Here is a 22177-nt window from a genome sequence, read left to right on the forward strand (position 1 = left end):
TAAACAGTGCTGGAGCTCAGGCGAGTACCCTTATCGATGAGCTACAGTCAGCAGAGGCTCCTGCTTCACTTCTCTCTCTGGCCCAGTTAACCTGAGATTCTTCACAGTGGCACAGTTTCAATAGGAAGGATGGATTGCACAGCAAGGTCATTAGGGCAGTCTTCTGGGAAATCCTGCAAGTAGAGGAGGGGACTGAATGAAGGTCTTCCACTTCCTGGGGGATTACACTAATTACAAGTCTATTAAATAAATTGGGACTTCTTTGGCCATATTTTAAAAGTAAATGACCACCACTACTGCATACAGCACTTTCTCCCAGAAGTTTTCTGAGTGAAATACAAGATGGGTTATGACTCGTATGGCTGTAAATGGTCTGGATGCTACCTATGAAAAGGGGCCACCTTCTTCCTTATGCCCCACTGAGAACCTTGAAGCCAGCCAAGAGCAACCTCAAGCATGTACCATCAATTGGCCAAGTCACCTGTGCAAAAACACACGGGAGGTTGTTCTCAGGAGATTCTTTTCAGCCCTGGAAGTCCCACCCTCTTGAGGCCAGCCAGAGTTTGAGCCTGGACATATTTTGGAAGCTCTATAAGTTTTGGGCAGGCATTTAACAAACAAAACTAAGCTGAAATATTGCTCGTGCAGTTTCTGCTTTATGTTGATACTTAGCTGCTTTTTAAATTGTTTTATTGTCCTGTTCATTCTCCTGTTTTATAAGTTATTTTGTTCTCTTTGTTGTAAGCCACTCTGAACCTTTGCCGGCAAAGATGACATATAAATGAAATAATAATATGTTTTACATGTACTGCAAGGAAAATCACTGGATCAAGGCCCCAAAGGGACTTCGGCAAAGAAACATCTACAGTCTGGATCCTGACAGGGCTTAGATGTAAGCAAAGCACTGAGCTGTCCATCTCCAGCAAAGCCTCAGCCATTGCGAGCAAGTGCAAAGGCATAACTCTATGCACCTGAGGAAACCCTAAGGACAAACACGGAGGCACTGATAGAGGTAATACATAGGGTCACCATATGTGCTGAATTGGCCAGGACAGTCCTAGATTTTACAGGCTGTCCTGGAGTCCTGGCCGATTGGTGTAAATTGAAGCAAAAGTCTTGGATTTACCTGCTGCTGGCAGAGGCAAAGGCTGCTCCCATCTACAATGCCTGGCCCAGCTCCTGCTGAGCAGTGGCTGGAGGTGTGGTGGGGGCGGGCTAAGCTGGGCACTGCTCCTCTGCCTGCCATTGCCAGCAGCCTCATGCCCTGCCTCTGAGGCCACTGTTGAGGTCCAGACTGCACATGGTGGCCCTGGGCGGCTGCCAACGATGTGGGGGAAGAGGGTTGGGCTTCTGTGCATGAGGGATGGAGCCCAGCTGCAGGCCTCCATGGTGTCTCACCCTGCCCTGCCATCAGCAATCCTGGGAGCTGTGCGGTGGAGTGTGTGTGGGGGTGGAGAGGCCAGGGGTGTTGTTGTGTGTTGCCCTGTGTGCACGCACATAGGGTCAGGTGAGGGGTATGCCCACATAGGCACCCCTCCTCTCCTGGATTTCCTTAATAGCGGGTCCACCACGATCCACTGGCTGGGAAATTGGCTCCATGGTCAGACCCAGAGGGTAGTAATTGATGGAAGTCACTCATCATGGTGTCCTGTGACCAGGGGGGTCTCCCAAGGCTCTGTCCTTGGACCCATATTGTTCAACATCTTCATTAATGATGTGGACATTAGAGTCAGGACCGGACTGGCCAAGTTCACCGATGACACCAAACTTTGGGGCAAAGCATCCATACCAGAAGACAGGCGGGCGATCCAGGCTGACCTGGACAGGCTCAGCAAATGGGCAGACGAGAACCTGATGGTGTTTAGCACTGAAAAATGCAAGGTTCTCCACCTTGGGAGGAAAAACCTGCAGCATCCTTATAGGCTCGGCAGTGCTACACTGGCTAGCGCTACAGAAGAAAGAGACTTGGGGGTCATCATTGATCATAAGATGAACATGAGCCTGCAATGCAATGCTGTGGCTAGTAAAGCAACCAAAATGCTGGTTTGCATCCATAGATGCTTCTCGAGCAAATCCCGGGACGTCATTCTCCCCTTGTACTCAGCCTTGGCAAGGCTGCAGCTGGAGTACTGCGTCCAGTTTTGGGCTCCACAATTCAAAAAGGATGTGGAGAAGCTTGAGAGAGTGCAGAGAAGAGCCACGCGCATGATCAGAGGTCAGGAAAACAGACCTTACGACGACAGGCTGAGAGCCATGGGGCTCTTTAGCCTGGAAAAGCGCAGGCTCAGGGGTGATCTGATGGCCACCTATAAATTTATCAGAGGTGATCACCAGGATCTGGGGGAACGTTTGTTCACCAGAGCGCCCCAAGGGATGACAAGGTTGAATGGTCATAAACTCCTGCAAGACCTTTTCAGACTGGATATAAGGAAGAATTTCTTTACTGTTCAAGCCCCCAAGGTCTGGAACAGCCTGCCATCGGAGGTGGTTAGAGCACCTACATTGAACACCTTCAGGAGCAAATTGGATGCTTATCTTGCTGGGATCCTATGACCCCAACTGACTTCCTGCCCTTCGGATGGGGGGCTAGTCTTGATGATCTTCCGAGATCCCTTCCAGCCGTAATGTCTATGAAATCTATTTAAAAAAACAATAATATGGTCACCCTACTTATATACTTCTCAGATTACCATACTTCCTTGAATCCAAGATGACTTTTACACTGCTGCGTACCCCTGGGTTGGTTCCCTTACCATTCCCTGGATCTGTGCTGGGTTTTCTGCTGCTCCCTGGCTCTGCACTGATTACCTCACTGATCTGTGGCAAGGGAATCTGTCCTGGGTCCTGCACTGCTTCCTGTTAAATCAGGGAGTAGTCAAGGAGCCAAGGAGCAGTGCAGGATCCTTGAAACTAGATTTTAAATGCTTCTAGATTCTTTGTTTTCCCCATCATTTATGGAGGGAAAATCTCATCTTGGAATCAAATAAATGTGGTGTAGATACCAGCTAGCATCCACAGTCTGGACCCAATCAGGCAGAATTTAAGCACATAAGACTCACTTTATTTGGATGTCTTTTTTATTCTCATTATTGTTTTTGCATCTGGCCAGCAAGCCTGACACAATCAAGGATTTCAATCCAGCTTCCCTCAGACCCAGGGTTACAGCCTCAAAACTCACCCAATTTTCATCTTCAAGAACCAGTTGTGTTTTATCACCTCCCTTTTTATATGCCGTTTGCCTTCCTGGGTTCTTACTGAACTTGCACCTGCACCAACCAAAATTCCCCTGATTTCCATAAGGCTTCTGCCTGGGCACACCAACAACTACCTGCATAGTATAAGTCACAAATCCTAGGTCAGAGATTGCAACATCTTGGGGAAGGGATCATAAGGGACCTGAGGTTGTCATCTAGTCCGACCCCCTGTCTGAGGCAAGATCATCCCTATCCAAATCATCCTATATAATCCATAATCTAAACTCTTAGTAAGCCTCACCCTTAACACAACACAAGATGCAACACCCTAGCCTAACAGGTAAAGCAGGTGAACCACAGTAAGCACTATCCTACTTCTATAAAAGGTTGTTAATATACATTCAAGAGATCCCAAGAAGAAAGACAAACCCCCAGCTGCAGAGGAAGGCAAAAAACCCACAGTCTATATCAGTTTGACCATGGGATAAAATTCCTTCCTGACTCCAAATATAGCAAGTGGTCTAACCAGAGGAGGAAGTCTATCTAGCCAGGAACATCTGGCTTTAAGTCCCAGCAGGAGCACTTGCATACCCCAGTCAAAATACCCAGACTTGGCGGCAGTCAGCACCCAATGCCATTGAGGAAGGCTTAAAAAACACCCTGACACATAACAGAAAGTGGGGAAGGGAATAACAAGCAAAGCCCAGAAGCATGGGAAATAGCCATAGCTGAACATAAGCATGGCTACATCTAAATCATCCCTGGCCAGTGCCTGTCCAACCTTTTCTTGAACACCGTCAGAGATGGAGAGCTCACAGGATCCCTAGGCACTCTATTCCATTGCCTCACTTCTCCACCAGTGAGGAAGTTTTTCTTGATATCCAATCTAAATCTACTTTGCTGCAACTTGAAGCCACTGGTCCATGCCCTACTCTCTGCAGTAAGAGAGAAAGGGTGCTTTCCCTCTTCTTAATGGCAGCCTTTCAAGTATTTGAATACTGTTCTCATGTCCCCTCTTAAGTGTCTTTTCTGCCAACTGAACATGCCTTCAGCCTCTCTTCATACAACTTGCTTTTCAAGCCCTTTGTCATCTCTGTCACCTGGCTTTGGACCTCTCTAACTTCTCCACATACTTTTAAAAATTGTGGAGCCCATCATGGTACACAATACTCTGGCCTAACCAGTACTGAGAGATACTATCACCTCCCATGTCTTGCACGTAATGCTTCTATTGATGCATTTTGTGCAGCTGCATCACACTGAAGACTCATAATAAGTTTTTGATACACCAAGACTCCCAAATCCTTCTCCATACTGTTGGCATCCAGCCAGGTATCAGCCATTTTGTATTTGTGTTTTTCATTATTCTTCCCATATGTATTTGGGAAGAGACTTTTGGGTGAGACTGTTACTAATTTAGAAAAGACAGGGCCAGATATTTTAAATAAATGTATTTAACATCTTGAGCAATATTTGGCCCTTCTTTTTGTCTCAGGTCTATTTGTTTAATGCTTACTAATGGTCATGTGTTTTCTGAATGCAGCACATCATTTGATGTTTCTGCTTGACTGTTATGCAATGGCTAAAATGGCTTTGCCTGAAGTTACCATGCATCTTTGAGTGGTATAATGCAGGTTTTGCATTTTAGGCTGAAGGCAGAATATGAAGCCTTCTGAATAGCATAACTCCATCACAAGTACATTACCAGATTGAAAGGTGCTACAGGGCAATGTTAGCTCTGAGAGACTCCAGGCACTAAAATACATTTAATATAGGATTTGAGAAGTACCTGGGGTACCTTAGAAAACTGCTCTTTGATGTCTCTTTGGTCCCAGAAAGAAATTATTTTCCTTGTTGTGAAATGTCAGTTGTACAAAATATTCACAGAGCACTGTTCAGCTTCTCCTATCCCTCCACACAAGAACTTCAATGCTCTGGTTCTGAAACTGCTTTGGTTTTCTTGCCTCTGCTTCCCATTTCAGTGTTTTACATTCTCCATTTCAAGGCTATAGAACACGGGATTGCACATTATTAAATAGAACAAAGATCATTTACAAAATGACAAACTCTAGGGCAAGCAGCTTTTCAAAAAACTAAGCAATATTTGCAAAATTAAACATCTTAAATCAAGACATTATTTCAAACATTTCTGTTTTTTTCTATTAGTTAGGGGAAAAATCTAGTGCTTCTCTATTGTAGAAGATTGAAGGATGGGGAATGATGTAATTAATCATTTTTATTTCAAATAAAATAGAAAATAGTTCCTTAATTATGTTTCAGGGAATAATTAGTAATTATAAATAATTATATCAGGAACAGATGCTTACAAAAATCTCCAGCAGTGCATAAACCCAGTAGGCTTAGCATTTACTGGTGCTATGGGAGATGTTCATTATTACAGTCAGACATTGGTGTGATATACTATTATTAGTTTGAAAAGAGCTGCCTCTCACGATATATAATTACTCCCAACTTGAGTAGCTTTAGGCCACTGAAGCCAGCAAGTAGAACTTTTTGAAAGTTGGGCTTAATTTAATAATGCATAGGTGCCCCATTAAAGATGTGTTTCCTGCTATAAGTTGAAGTGCTGCTTTGGACACTAATTAACCAAAACATACAGAGGGGGAATGTTTCTGACAACGTCACCTGAATAACTCCTAGCACATCCTTTGCTGAATTGTCTCCTTACAGGATCAGCTTTCTAAATCTTACTGGATGTTAACACTGAATATTCTCACTATTCATACACATTTTCTGCAAATTATTGTATTATTAGAGAAAAAATTAACCTTTAAGTGCTCCAGTTGTAATAAACCATGCCTGGATGTGCTTTATTAGGCTTTCTGCCACAAAGTCTATCTGAGGCACACTCCACTAGCGTACTAATGTGGCTTATTGCTTAATTATGTCACAGCACTGGGACAGTATCTGGGTAGCGGAATAGTGCACCATAAAAGAACTTCACTCAGCAGGGTGAAACTAATTGGGTAGAACTAGAAAATGAATAAGCCTAAGAGTGCAATATGATAACTTACATGGTGTTCCAAGACCCATATGCAATTGTTTAACCATTTGACCAGGAAGCATTTAGCTGCACTAACTTCTCCCTTTTCATTTCAACATGTGGTCTACAAAGGAAGGTGTGTGAGAGAGGAGGAGAGAGTCTGTGGTGAAACAGATAAGTGTTAGGCCTCCTTGATACTGATTTTAGCACTGCCAATGACTGCACTCAACCTTGAGAAATAAACCTGTAAAAAAAATGGGACTTTGGTGTAGCAATGTGGAGTGTTCCCACATCTAACTTTTAGGCAGACAGTTCCAGGCTTGCATCCTTCAAACTCAAGTTAGGTGCCTAGGTTCCCTACACTTTAAATGGAGATAATTAGTCTCCTAGGGTTGGGGTTCTCAATAGTTTGAATGCTAGATTGGGCAATACATAATCAGTGGGCTCATTGCAGTAGTGTTGGAAATGACCTGTGTGCTGCCAGCACTGTTTTAGCAAGCATTAAATGACTGCAGAATAACAGCTGCTCAGTCAGGCTCACATGCAGACCCACCCAGTAAGACGGAAATGCTGGCAAGGGATGTATGTCTGAAACCCATATGTCTCCCAGAGTTAGACACTGAAGTTAGGGCATAAAATGCATAAAAACATTAAATTTCCAATTTACAGATAGGAAGCACAGAAAAGGTAGTTAGTGGCTTACCAAAGAACACATTAAACGTGTTTGTCAGAGTCATCAAATTAGATCTTGGGCCGCAAAGGATTCAAAGACTATTTATGCTAAGGCTAGATAGAGGCATTTGGGAAGGTTAGAGGGAGGTTAGATCATGTTAAAAATGGCCATCCAATCTAACTTATTTCATCCAGGCATGGACCTTACATTGATTTAAGTGTGAACCATACAGAAGTTCAGGACAGTTAGACTAGCCTAAAAATGGCCGACCAGATCTAAGACAACTCTACCTCTGGGGTAGTCTAACTTAGATCAGGTTATCCATTTCTTCAACCAATCTGTCCTGAATTTCTATACAGTTCCCAACACAGACCCAGGGCTGGAAAGCCCAGCTTCTGGCCCCAGCCCCAGCCCCAGCCCCAGGGCTGTCCTTTTCCTACCTGGCACCAGGCTATTTTTAAGCTCCCCAGCCTCTCCCGTCTCCACCCCTACAAAGCCCACCAAATCCCCCATCCTACAGGCCACCCCTGATACTGATTTTACCAGTATTCACCAATGCCAGGAGCTGAGCAAAGAAGTCACGGTGGGCAGATGGGCGAGCGGGATGGAGGTGCGTAGTTTGCCAGGGTGGGTGGGTTGTTCATCTGGGGATGAGGGGTTTGGGATGATTAAAAATAGCCCCTAGCCTCAGGAGTAGGGGAGAAAATGACCCATCTCCCCCAAGCCTCCCCTGTGGACCCTGCAAACCTGCCTGATCCTGTCAAAGCCTCCTGGACCTCAGCACCATCTCAATAACCCTGCCTTCTCCCTTACCCTCCACAAGGACCCCATCTGTCGCCCTAATCTCCAATCCTCCCTGTGGACCCTGCCTGCCCACCCAGTTCCCCAAACCCACCCAGCTATCCCTCCCATCCCAATTTACCTTAGATCAAGTGGCTATTTTTAACTCAAGCTAACCACTGCAAATGTCTGAATGTACCCTAAATGAATAATGTATGTTATAGACATGGAACATATCACCAAATAGATGAAGAATAGTTGGTTTGTCCTCCTTTTCATAAAAAAATTTGCCAAATATGTCATGTTTAACATAGAAATATTTGAGAAGGGGGATCGGCCCTCCCATTCATCCATCCCTTTCTTTCACTCTCTTGTGATTTGTTTCAGACTGATTGTTTGAAACCTGAACTGGGACTTTTGTCCCTAATTTGAAAAATTAGTCCCAAACTGGGTATCTGGGTAGCAGGATAGTGTTCCAGAAAAGAGCATGACTCAGCAATATTGGACTAATTAGGTAGAACTGTGAAGCGAAGAAGGCTGAGACAACAATATGCTAACTTAAATGTGGCTCCAAACACTGGACAAAATTGTTGAACCATTTAGCTAAAAAGCATTCCTGCAGAGCTCAGGTTGTCTCCTGGGCTAGGGACAGACATTCAGAAAGCCAGAGCCTGAATTGATTCAACCTTTGTAGGTTAGTCTAACCTGCCTAGGTTGAACCAGTTTGTAACAGGACAAACATTCTCTCTGGACTGAAGCAATGCAGGCACATACCTGCAGTTGCTTGGGCCAGGAGCTGGGGGGCACTACAGCATGGCCTCAGCTGCAGGGAAGCTATGCTGGGGGGGCATGGCCAGTCTGGGCTGAACTGGCCAGAGGACTTTAATTCCCACCTCCCTGTCCTAGGGGCAGGGACCTGAGCTGGGTCTGCTGGGCACTCCTCCCTCGCTGTTACAACAGGAAGGCACCATGGTCTCTGAGGCAGGTTAATCTCCCCTCTACCCCCACTGGCAGCCAGGTCTGCCTGACATTGTCACTGCGCTCGCTCTCTGCAGCAGAATAATCTCCCTGATGTCTCCTCCAGCAGATTGCAGAGGGAGAGAGAACAACCCCCATCTCTGCCCCCCACAAAGGGCCCTGCAAACTGGCATCTGGCCATGCCCCTGCCCCACCCTGCAGTGGGAGGGGGCACGGTCCTTGATGGGGGCAGCAGCCCCTGTCATAATGTTAGGGAGCACGAGCCCTTTCCTGGTGGGGGGAGGGGGTGCTGTGGGGTGGGCAGAGCTGCAGCCGGATGCTGTCAGCAGCACTGGGAGCCAGAGGAAGCCAGAGCTCTGCAAGCTGCCTCCAATGCTGCCATGCTCTGTAGCAGCTCTGCCCACCCCACAGCGTGGCCCCCCACCAAGAACTAGCTTGCATTTGGGGAAACCATACCAGAGGCTGCTGCTCCTGTTGTGGTCACTCCTCTTTCACCACTCTTAGCAGCTGGATGCGGGTGGGAGTGGAGCCAGACACCGGCAGCAGCGCCCCTTGCAGGGAGCAAGCACAGCGGCAGCAGCAGACAGACCTGGCTGCTGGTGAAGGTAGAGGGGAGAATAACCCTCCTCCCTGCCTCCCTCTGGCTCATCTTCCCCATTGAGGCCCAGCCCCCATGAACCTCCAGGAAGGTCTCCCCAGCAGTTGCCCTGCCCACACCAAACAAGTGTCCTACATACTGTGGACTGGTGGGCATGGCCATCTTAAGCAGTGCCAGGGCCAGGTGGGTGCTGGCAGGGAGGGCCAGGCACACACCAATGTCCTGGCACTCTGGGTGGGCCGGAGCTGGAGAAGCAGGTTGGCAAAGATGACCCAGGTCATCCTAAAGGCATCGACACACTACTCATCATCCCAATCCTGTTGAATCAGAAACTGCCACCAGTCCCAGCTGGTGCAGTGGACCCAGCGGCAGTGGGGCTGGAGGCCAAGGAGGATGATGCTAACCCTGGTGGTGGCCTCCTGAAGCCTGGCATCAGCATTGTGGTGGCAGGGGCCTTGGGAGGCACATGGCAGTCAGTCAGGTGGTCAATGCATGTGGTGGAGCCAAATGTTGGCAGCTGGATCTGGCTTCAAACATGGATGCCAAGGGTTGCCAGCTGGGGCCAGAGGCTGGAGCTCCTCCCAGTGGTCACAGGGGCACATGGCAGGACTGGTGAGACCTAGCACTAAATATAGTTTCAGTTTCTAGGGTCAGAAGGGACCTGAACAGATCATCAAGTCCAACCCCCCGGCCTGGGCAGGAACGAGTGCTGGAATCATCATACCCCAGCCGCACATCTATCCAACCTCCTTTTGAAGACCCCCAAGGTAGGAGAGAGCATCACCTCCCTTGAGAGCCCATTCCAGAGCCTGGCAGCCCTAACCGTAAAGTAATGCCTCCTGATATCAAGCCTGAATCTACTCTCAATCAATTTGTTCCTGTAATTCTTTGTTATCCCAGGTGGTGCCCGGGGGAACGGAGCCTCACCTATTTTCCACTGGTCCCCCCCATGAGTTTATAGATGGCCACCAGATCCCCGCTCAGTCTTCTCTTGTGGAGTCTGAGTAGATTCAGGCCCAATAATCCAACAATTCAGGCCCAACAATCCAATTATACATTGCAGGTAGGATTTTTCAAAAGTATGCTTTTTCCAGTCTACTTTAAAATAAATCAAACAATGACACCACCTTGTTGTGACCAAAGCCAATGAGTGATTTTTCTTCAATTGAATAGATTCTGATTGTAGGATTTTGTTTATATTCTCTCTAAATTTTCCTTTGCTTAGTTTTATCCCATGCATTGTAAAGAGACATCTTTCAGATCACTCTAACAATCCCTTTTGTTCTTTGTTATTTACTCTCAACTAATATCCATGGCATGACTAGGGTTAGGGTTAGGGCAAAACTGTATTATCAGACACTAGTGGCATAACTAACTACAACATGACTGCATCAGTGACTTGGCAGCAACTACAAGTTGCTGCTGCCCTTGTGTATGGCAGCTGTCCTGGGTGCCCAGCTATATCATTACACATCTGAGTAATACACACATAGATAACCAGCATTTTATTAGTTCTTTTAGTCTCTCTCCCATGTCAAATCATTATAGAGGTGCTATTTAATGCTCTTCTCCAAAAGAAATTTTTTCCAGTATCCATTTTTTTTGCTATTGAATTGACAAAAATGAACCTGTTTGCTTAGTATTACACACTTAGACACTAAAAAGTTCCAGACCAAGCCACTCAAAACCACATTTTTTTTTGGTTATGTTGTATCCTATGTGATGCAGAATTCACTAACGTTCACTGTCCACTGCCATCCATTGTCACCATCATCCACTTTTGCTGTTGCTACATTCCAAGTATTTCTATTCTGTTGCAGTTTGATTTTTCACAGTGGCTTAATATGAATGCATTTAACACATGCATTTTTTTTATTTCTGACTCACTTCTTAAAGTTCAGTAATGCATAGGGTTTTATGTACACCACTTAGGCACGATACTCCGTGTTAGGACACTATACACACTCGACACGTCTACACAAGATGCTACATCACCATAGCAATGAGATACAGCGATGCAGCTCATCGCTACATAGCGCTAGCAGGCACAAACCATGACACCACTGCTCATTAGCAAAGTTTATTGCTACTGCATAGTAGGGTCAGAAATGATCCAGGCGGTACCGGGACTGTGCAGTACTGGCAGTTACTGTGCAGTCAGGCACATGTGTAGATGCACCCACTGAGTACAGTATTATACAATCCTGATGAATGTACACTGATTTCAAGACTAGTAAAAAGATTATTCTCAAGCTTAGATTCAAGCTTTACCTCCCACTGCAGAAGTCCTGTTGTTTGTTTCTTTTAACCCTAGCAGTTGGGTTACACAGCTTCTCTTGTTCAAAAGGAAAACAGGCTGGCAATTTATTTAATCCTTTATTTATTTATTTTCAAGGTGAAAGCTAAAATCCTCCTTTATACTTCTAGTTCTTTCAAATCAAAGCCCAAAGGCCCTCTCTGGAGTAGCTGTGAATGCCCACAGAAGGGTTTCCATTCATATTGCACACATTGATATTACTGCATAGCACGAACATCTTTACTGGTAGTGGGAAGTCCTAGAGAGAGACAGAGAGAGACTCAGAGAGCCCACAAAGTGGGAAAGACTGGAGGAAGACCAAAAGTATGGAGGGTGAGAAGAAAACCAAAACCTTTCTAAGAAGTTTCCTCATTGCAGGATTTCCCCTCTGCTTATCAGTGTTTTCCTAAGTGCTCTGTACCAGTAGCCAGAGGAGAGGTGGATCATCTGATTATAATGGGTAAAGAAAAAACAAGGACAGAAAGGAGCATGTGTTTGGAAATGTAAATAGTTCAGTGTTTGCTTTCCCTAAGATGTAAAAATCATTTGTAAAACTTGTTGTCCACAAGTTTTGAACTTAGCAAAGGACAGTAATGAACATCTTCAAAGCTGAACTACTAAATTAAATATGATATTAATGGGAACCATTTAATGCAGTTCAGTTCAGCTTTGATAGCCATTTTAAGTGGATTGCTGCTGCACTGAACTGAAAATCTGCTGACAGCATCAAAAATCAGGGTTTGCAGCATGGAACCACAAAAGATGCTGCTGGATCTTAATGAGACAGGTTTCTCAGCACACACCTCTTCTAGGAGTACAATTTTGACTCAGAGGTTGGACAAACATAAAGATTCATTGTCAGTCTTGGGGCCTACAGTCCATGTACAAGAGCCTTTCCCCGAGGGCCTCTCTGGTGGAATTTCAAGGTTGGTGCAGCTTCTGGTATCTCTTCTTGATTATAGGACTACAGATACCTGGTCTATTGATTTAAATGTGAGACATTTACCATTGAAGGACATGTGTAGACCGGAAGGTTAACCTTAATTTCGATAGAAAGGGGGAAATGGTTGCATTCAACAAGAAGAGGTTCCAGCAGAATAAACATCCTGCCTGAAAGCCGGCATCCTAACCAGTTTGTCTGATCACATTCTTGTAACATTTCTCCTGATCTTCCTTGGCTGGGAACTAGGGAAGTTGGAGGTTAGAGACCAAGTAACTTTTGAAAAGAAAAAGGATGAAGAAGGCTTCTTTCTTTACTATGGGAAAGGTTTTAAATTAGAGTTCATGGCTTTTTTCTAGTAGTACTAGAGAGCAACAGCAACACAAACTTGGTAAGTGTAACAGGGGTACAATTTGTAGCCGTATTGGTCTACGGGCTTCTATGTTCTCTCTGGTGTCAGGTATGATGTTGAATTATGTTTCCTCCTGGTTATGATGCTGCATATTTCAGAGGAGTCTGGAGTGATGGAAAATTCTCCTGGGCCAGAAATTTTCTTGTGTTGAGGCAGCTTGAGCTCTGTGAACATGTAGATTTCACTGGAACAATAGGCAGGAGCCAGGGTATCAGCTTTCAGGTTCAGGTGGTGAATTTGCTTCCTTCTTGTAAAATTATGAAGTTTTTCTTTTTAAAAAATGGCTAAATTCGATATCTTCCATATTTCAGAGGTACAGTTTGTAGCCATACTGGTCTACAGGCAAAAGGAATCAAAATTCATGGCAGAAGTGATACCTTTTATTGGACCAACTAGATATTTGCAAAAAATATACATGTTTATTTGCAAGCTTTCAGGCACAATCATCCTTTCCCAGGCACAGGAGAATGCAAAGACTGTAAAATTTCTCCTAGGTGGAAATGAAAGTTTATATTTCACAGGAAAGTTGAAGGTGTAGTAAGATCTCCTGGTTGGAATAGTTCATTTTGTGCAAATTAGGCTCAGATAAAAGTTAGAACAGTCTATTTACCTCGATGTTGTCTGGTGTCAAGTAGGAGTTGAATTATGTTTCCTTCTTTGTATATGTAACGTATCATTTGGGTTACTATTAGCCAAGACAAACTTTGCCTATATGTTCAAAAAAGCCTCCTGAGTTTTACTCCAAACTAGTCTGTCTGCTTGCAGAACCCAGATACTTAGTACAAATTGACCAATATCTGCTATTGCCACCCTGCTGTCACCCAAACAAACAGGTGTTGCATATTTTGGCATCACTATGAGAATAGCAATGGTTGGCCTTTTTGTAAAACCTATACAGTGGATGATTTAACACTGGAACCTATACATTTTTGTAATTGGGTACTACATAATTATTTTGCATCACATTTTTGTCACTAGGATATAAATAACAACAATAATAATAAATGCTCAAGAGTTCACAATACTGTTGTTTTCAACTACCATTTTCTTTCAAATGATGGACCATGTGTCAGTTTCTTGAACTCAAATGTAAAATGTGAGGAAGAGTAGCTAACTGATGTCTTCCAAAATAATTTTCTGGTGCTTCATGCATCTTTTACCTACAGTTGTTAGGCCCATTGCTATGGGGACCTTCTCCCCACCACCAGTTGTATGAGCTGGGAAGCTCTTAGTACCCTACCATGCTGCTCTGAACTTTCATCCCCAAACACTTTTCCCTTCCCATCTCCAGTCATTGATACATAAGGAGTTATTTGGGTTGAGCGTAGGGAAATAACAGTGGTGTGTGGGAAAGAAACGGGATAGAAAAATTATTTTGGTGGTTCACTTTCACTTAGAATATTGTGTATAGTTCTTGTTAATTGATTTCTTAAAAATATACAGCCAAAATCATTACCAAATGCTCTTGTTGACCAAAAGATTTCCATAAATTAAACTAATAATAAGCCAAAGAAAAATAATCTAAGTTAAAAAATGTACAAATGCACACACAAAAGGAAAACACATCTATTTCAAATGCTGCAAAATGGAAAGGATTTTAAAGTTTCTATCAAAACTCCTTTTTTCTGTAATCTGACCCATTCTTCTTTTGCTATCTTATGGAGAAAACGTGACTGAATCATATAAAATAATTAATGGAATAGAAATGGCCTAGAAATGTCTGTTAATCACGTCTTTAGATACAAAAACAAAAAAGCACTATGAAATGGAAAGGCAATGAATTAAAACTAATGAAAATAAGATGCTACCAGAACCAGTACAGCTGCATTAGGTCAGCACTCATGCTGCACTAGTTAGCTCTCTTAAGCAGAAGAGTGCATCCCACGTTAGCCTGGCGAAAGAACCACGATAACATGGTTGTACTGCTTCCGGCCCACGACCTGGCTATGCACTGTGCTATGCAAGCATACCCCAGTAATGTAAATTTGGAGGGAGGGTGAAGACAGAATGATTGCTGAGGAAGAGAGTGGAACTGGAGTTCCTTGACATCTTCTAAAATAAGGGAATTTGCACAGGTTTTTCCAGATTTCCTTGGAGAAAGCCCTCAGATTCTCCATTTACGTTTTTGGCTTTCTTCTCTCAGCTCTTCATGTCCTCCCTGCCTTGGCTTCACTGCCTTTAAGCCCATAGGTATGCAATTAATCATTTTTATTAAACTAAATACATACTTAGCCAAATACCACCTGAACTGCTGACAGGCCTTGGGTGCGTGAACACCAGCAGTGCAATTCTAAGTATCATTTAGTTATGCAGTCTTTTTTTTCTTTAAATGTAGACCCATCTTTCAGAACTACACCTTGCCCTGGGGGAGGACTTGCTGGAGGAGACAAACAAGAATGGAAGCACAAAGCATAAAGACTTAAATTATTTAAAATGAGACATGACAGGTCTGAAATAATCTGTCAGTTTCCTTTAAAAAAACCAGACAGCAGATTATACAAACCCCAGGATGGCATACTTCAGAGCTAGGGCTCTGCTATTTGAAATGAAACTGTATCAAAACTTAATTTCTTTTCCTCAATTCAAGTGATAGTCTTTACATACGAGAAGCATTTAAAATTGGTATGTGAAGAAAAGAGTTCTGCCCTTCACATACTTTCTGGTTTTCCAGGAGGTGATTTCCTTCCTTTCTCTGCACTGGCTGGAGAACTGTATGACTTGGAATATCTCTACAGGGGATTTGTAATATAGATAGCGATGAGGCAAATGATGGGGAGAGCAAACTTGACTAAAGTTGGTCATGCTAGTGAACAAAAGGGATAGCAGAATGTATTAGAAGCTGAAGAAATGGTGTTGAATACAAGGAAGGATAGACTAAGGGGCCCAAAAGAGAATGGGTGCAAAATAAGAGCAGATTTACTGGGTCCTGGAGGAGAATGGTGGCTGGGGAAAGAGATTTTACTGGGTCTTGTACTGATAGGATGAAAACTGCAGACTTCATTGGATATTCTTGAGGAAGCCTGGTTATGAAAGGAGAATGCTAAAATTGGTGCGTCTTGACAGAGCTTCAGGGGACGGGAGCCAGGAGGGAGAAGGGGATGCTCAGGACCCAACTAGTAATCCTTGTCAGTGCTATTTGTATCTCTAGATAGGGCTTAACGATATCTTGGCAGGGGGCTGGACCCAATGATCTTATGAGGTCCCTTCCAGCCCTAATGTCTATGAAATCTTTTGTAAAGAAGAGGGACAATTCATCAAATTAATAAAGATAACTTTGAAACTGTACCAGTGTTAGTGGTCACTTTGATGATGTTTCATGCATGAATCTAGGAGCAAAATGGACTAGGCAAAAGCATGTATCAATTAACATTCATTTCAAATATTTAGCTTAATTAGGTCAATTTTGGGTATTTGCAATAATTTAAGAAATGTACCTGTCTGTAGCAAAATATGATCTAATTGCATAACTAAGAACTTCTGTCAAGAGCTGGATACCTTTAGTGTAATCTGTGCATATTCTATATAATTTGTGACATACTTTATTAGGGTTATTTTGTCACATTGACATAATGAGAGCAAGTTTTTAAAGCCCCACACTTGGAAGTGTATATTTGCTACAAAACCTGCAAACCTATGCAAAATGTGATAAAATTGTAGGCTTTCCAGCAATTATGGTGAATTACGAGCATTTCAGATCTGGAAAATGAAATACAAGCTGAAGTATTATTGTATAATGTAACCCAGTTTATCAATGTTTTCCTTTGAAAAAGTTCCCCATATTGATAAATGTAATGCCCAAGATTATAGTCACATATATATGTGATATAAATAAAATGTATTGATATACCTCCATACCTGTACCTTTATAATTAAAATGTGTATCAATACATTGTCACAAGAAACTCAGGGGAAAGGAAGCATAGCCATTAAGTGAGCAGGTAATGTCAGCAATAATGGTAGACCACTTTCAAAATGTTTGTATGATTTCTGTTGGAGGCCAGTGTCTAACAGTAATTGAATGCATGTTTATCAGGAGGTTTAGGAAGACATACATAGGTAAATACATGGATCGCTATCTGCGGCTATCTAACTGATGTAGATTATTAAACAACTGATTTTCCACTGGGCTGATAATGTATTGGTTACCTAAGGATTTTTTTAATGCAAATTTGCTGCACAGGTCTTTTCAGCCCACTCCGACATCATATTCTTTTAATGTAAGTTGTCTGTGATATAGCCAATGTCCTACATTTGTACTTTAAAACATTAAGCACATGAAATGCTCTCAGAGCAGCTGAGGAACTGTAATCCTGCTTTAAATCCTTGCCCTTCATTTGTCTTTTATTGCTCCTAATAGGACGCCCACTCCAATGGGCAGAGTCCTGGTGTGAAGGTTCTTCACTAACAACATTTCCTTTATAGCCTCAGTGAGAAAGAAGTCAAATCATTATACTGGGTCAATGGCAGCATAATAGGCAAGCAGCAACTGGGGTCTGGAATGGCGGTCATGCTACGCCTCTGTTTTCAAAGGGACAAAGAGGAGAAGTTTGACTGTGAGGATTATCTGTTCTTGCACATGCTATTGGTAGCAAACAGGGCAAAACAAATTCAAGAAAACATTTATAGCCTAGGTTATCCACCCGTTGGTCTCAGGATAAAGCTTGCAAAGGATTTTGTAGATATCACAGGGAGAATAAACTGCTGCCCCAATGTACTTATATAGCACTTTGCCTTTGAGCATCTCACAGCATTCTACAAGTATTGCTCAAGCCTCATGATACCACTAAAGAAGTAGAAATTTTTATTCCAATATTAAAAATGGGTAACCTGAGGAAGAGCGATGTCTTGCCCAAGGTCATAAAGTGGGTCACTTGACTGGGTTAGAAATTGATCTCTAGAGTCCAGGCTTAAGTTTCCTCACCTAAATATTATAAGCACTACTTCTCAAGAAGAAGAACTGGGTTTGAAATGCTCCAAAGCTTTCCTGGATAAAATGTGCTTAAATAACTAACAAAAAAAAAGTGGGTAGACTAGTACAGAGGCACTCCGTGAAACTGGGAGACACTTCCCAGAGAATTCATTTTGTTTCCTTTTTAAATGAGTGGGGAACATCAGGAAAATAAATTAAAAACAAACCAAAGGTATTAGTTTAGTATTTTTGTTATCTGGCAAATATCATATCTAGGGAAATGTGAATGACCTGAAACACTACATAGTTCTGTCCAAGACAAACCTACCTTGGCTTTTATCAGACAACTGATTAGAGCTTGCTGCTCTAATTTGGAAATCTCTGCATTCTTTTCTCATTTTCATTTTTTTTTTCAAGCTAGCTCATGAAATAAAAAGTAGACTTTTCAATTCCTACTTGAGGTTTTGATTTTTCAGATGATCAGTTTTCTCTTTTTCCTTTTTCCAGTTACAACTGCCTCCCCCACCCCCTTCCTGAAAAAGAATTTAAAAGTGGATATGAGAGACTGGAAGAGAGAAAGTCCAAAGGGGGATTGAAACATTAAAACTAATAAAAAAACCCAAGATCTCAATAATAAAGAAAGATTTTTTCAAAGGGTACATTCAAGAGCAAAAGGGCCAGTACATGTTTCCATGAAAAAATAGACAAAATGCACTCAATCTTATTTTAAAATATGAGAACAAATCTTTCAAAAGAGTTCATTAATCTATTCTTGAATCACTTCTATAAGCAGACCTGTATCATTCTAATGAAATAATAAAACCAAAATGTAAAAGCAAGAAAAATACCACTTCAGTCATTCTTACCATGCAATCTCCCCATAAAAGGATGATTCCTTTAGGCCATTTACCCAACGAAAAAACTCTTGCTATGTCCAATCCATTAATGAAGTATTGACAGCCATAAAGTATTTCTTTTTCAATGTTAAGCATAAGTCCTCATACTGCAAAGCTTAAACCTTGTGCTGAAACTTTATGAAATGTGAGCAGTTTTACTCTAGTCAACAAGTTTCTCAAAGCACTGGCGGTGATTCACCACATCACTAAACTGCTGTAATGGAGTAATGAATCAAGCCCAGTATTTGTAAAAGCCTTTGAGAAGTCTGTTGGCAGGACATCACATCCAGGATGTAATTTGTGCCCTCCTCTGAACATTTAAAGTATTATGGTTGTAAACACAAAGCATAACTTTCTGTTGGTTTTAGGAGGACATAAACCTGTGCTCAGTTATACTACTTGCACTATTGTAAAGAAATGGGTACAAGCACACTGTAAAATAAGTTATCCTTTATTTTATTGCAAAGGCAGCCCCCTAACTCAGGAATAATGAGCTTTGCTTCTCGCTTCACAGGCCACTGTCAACACGGATGTAGTTTTTACTTTTAATTGTGGTAATAGATCTGAGCACAGTACTGAAGTTAAGACAAGTGAAGGGAGGTGCTTGTTTCAACCTCTGTCTTCCAGTTACACCGAAGTGCAATTCTCAGCAAAGGGCAGAGAGCAAGTTAGGCAAATTTAAAAAAAAAGTGTTAAGGGGAGCCATAAAATCTGTACAGCAACTGTATCTTACAAAGTTAATTCCATCACTTAAAATGGAGAGCTACAAAGGGAAAAAAAAACACCTACCACACATTGCCATTTTGGAACATGCCTTGCCTAGAATCACATTTAACCTCCAGTAAGGAGCTTATCACTAATGGCAAATAGAAGAAACAGAATCCCCATGTACACTCTAGGGCAAACAGGTTAATTAAAAAGGGAAGAGGTGAAAACATCAACTCCTCCTTGCAGAAATCTGCAGCCGAGGCTCCGTAAACTAGTGCACTGTGTTTTAATTATTTCAGGAGTCGTAGTTAGTCTGGAAATGTGATGAGCAGCAAGACTTTCTGAACAAAGAATATTCTGGAGCTATACAGGGTAAAAAGAAAGTCAGAATTAAAGTAATTCAGCAGCTATCTGTCCCTGGATATGAACGAGCACAAACAGAAGGTCTTTGCCACAGCCGCATCAGGGAGTGAGTGCCGCTTGCAGGCACTTGCATATGAGAATTTACTTGGTTTAAGGCTTTTTACTTTATTATTATTTCAATTTTATTCCTATGCCTAGGATGTGGCAAAGAGGGGCTCGCGGGGATGCTGGGACCATGAGGAACTTGACGTGGGAATCAAAAACTAATGACAATGAAATAAGCGGTATGGGAGCAATGGGGATAGAGGTCTCAATGGCATTCTTTTTGCGGAGAACTCCAGTAAAATGCAATCACTTCCTAGGGGACAATGAGATACCTATAGGGTTTGGAACATTATAATTCCTGCTGTAGTATAAATCATCTTTCCCCTTAGTTCACAGACTCTTTTTCTTTCACACTCACAAGAAAAAAAAAAACAGACTTAAAAAAAGAAAAAGCAGATCTACTTGCTCTAAAACTCTGTACATCTCTTTCCTTAGGTGCACATTAGGTTCCTCTATAGCTAATGTCCTATAATAGGTAGGTGATAAATGGAGAAGGTGAAGCCTAACTTGGGAATTATAACTAAATAGAAATCAAGGAAGGAGCATATTTCCTCTCCTTTATTCATGCCCTTACCAATAGTACATAGCCTCAGATAACCAATGTCAAGTAATAAGCTTGAGGTAAGCTGGGCCCAATTTTCCTCTTTTACACCATCTTATATTGGTGTAACTTTGTCAATGTCAATTAATCTAGCCCCATTTTCTTCTAATCTACTCTGATGAGAAAAGGAAGCCCAACTTCTCATGATGTCTTCTTGAAGTTTTCTGCCAGAATGTCTTCCATAAGTAAAGCAGAATGGGGATTTGCCCAACACCCTAATTTTTCAAGTCTGTGGCAAGCCAGAGAGAGAAGGATGCATGAAAAAAAGACTTGCATTCCTTTGGTAAGGGCACAAGAGTCCACACAGGCTTTTCTTAAGCAATATGTTGTTTGATAAGGGGTCTCATCAACTACTTTTCCTAACTGACTTGAAGTGCTTGAATAGAATTGGTACTTCATCAGGTGTACTGTATCTGTGGAGCATCCTGAGAATCCTGAAGCTCCCAACATGTGTACCAAATCTCCTCAATCTTCTTTACAAATATTACTTATTACTATCAACACTGCTTACATAGCACCAAAATAACATGGGTGTTTGATAGGTAAATAAAAGAAAGTGGTTTTGGAAAAGTCTCTCCCATGATGCTGTTACAATTTGATGAGTGATGATGAAAAAACAATTTTGCAAATGTATAGAATCATAGAACATTAGGGTTGGAAGGGACCTCAGGAGGTCATCTAGCCCAACCCCCTGCTCAAGGAAGAACCATTCACAACTAGATTATTCCAGCCAAGGCTTTGTCTAGCCAGGCCTTACAAACCTCCACGGATGGAGATGCCATCACCTCTCTAGGTAACCTGTTCCAGTGCTTCACCACCCTCCTAGTGAAAGAGCTTTTCCTAATATCCAATCCAAACTTCCCTGGCTGCAACTTGAGCCTCTTTGAAACCACCCTTCAAGAAGTTAAAGTCTATTAAATCCCCCTCAGTCTTATAGTTTCAAAGAAGTAGGGTTGGAAGGGACCTTGTAGATCTTCAAGTCAGACCGCCCCTGCCCTGGGAAGGAGAGAAAACCGGGCTCAAATGACCCCAGCCAGGTAGACGTCTAGACTCCTCTTAAAGACCCCCAGGGTAGGAGCCAGCACCACTTCTCTTGGAAGTTGGTTCCAGATCCTAGCCACCCTGACTGTGAAATAGTGCCTTCAGATGTCTGGTCTAAACCTACTCTCTAACAACTTGTGGCCGTTATTCCTTGTTACCCCAGGGGGCGCTCAGGGAAACAGTGTCTCCCCCAAACCTTGCTGGTCCCCCCTAGTGAGTTTATAGACGGTGACCAGGTCCCCCCTCAGCCTTCTCTTGTGAAGCCTGGCTAGGTTAAGGTCCCATAGCCTCTCTTTGTAGGGTCTGCCCTGCTGTCCCCGGATCATGTGGGTGGCCCTCCTCTGGACCCTCTCGATGCTGTCCACATCCCTCCTGAAGTGCGGCACCCAGAACTGGACACAGTACTCCAGATGAGGCCTGACTAGGGTTGCATAGAGGGGGAGGATCACCTCCTTGGACCTGCTTGAGATGCATCTGTGATTGCACGACAAGGTGCAGTTAGCCCTACTGACTGTGACCTCACATTGTTGGCCCATGTTCATCTTGGAGTCAATAATGACTCCAAAATCTCTTTCTGCCACTGTGCTCTCGAGGAAGGAGTTTCCCAATTCTTCCCTGTTTGTGAGCAAGAAGAGCACAGCCCCTAGTTGGTCTCTCCAGCACTTGCACCAGGATGTTG

This window comes from Crocodylus siamensis, chromosome 1 (genome assembly GCF_052110815.1).
Source record: "Crocodylus siamensis isolate JL-2025a chromosome 1, ASM5211081v1, whole genome shotgun sequence".
NCBI lineage: Eukaryota > Metazoa > Chordata > Crocodylia > Crocodylidae > Crocodylus > Crocodylus siamensis.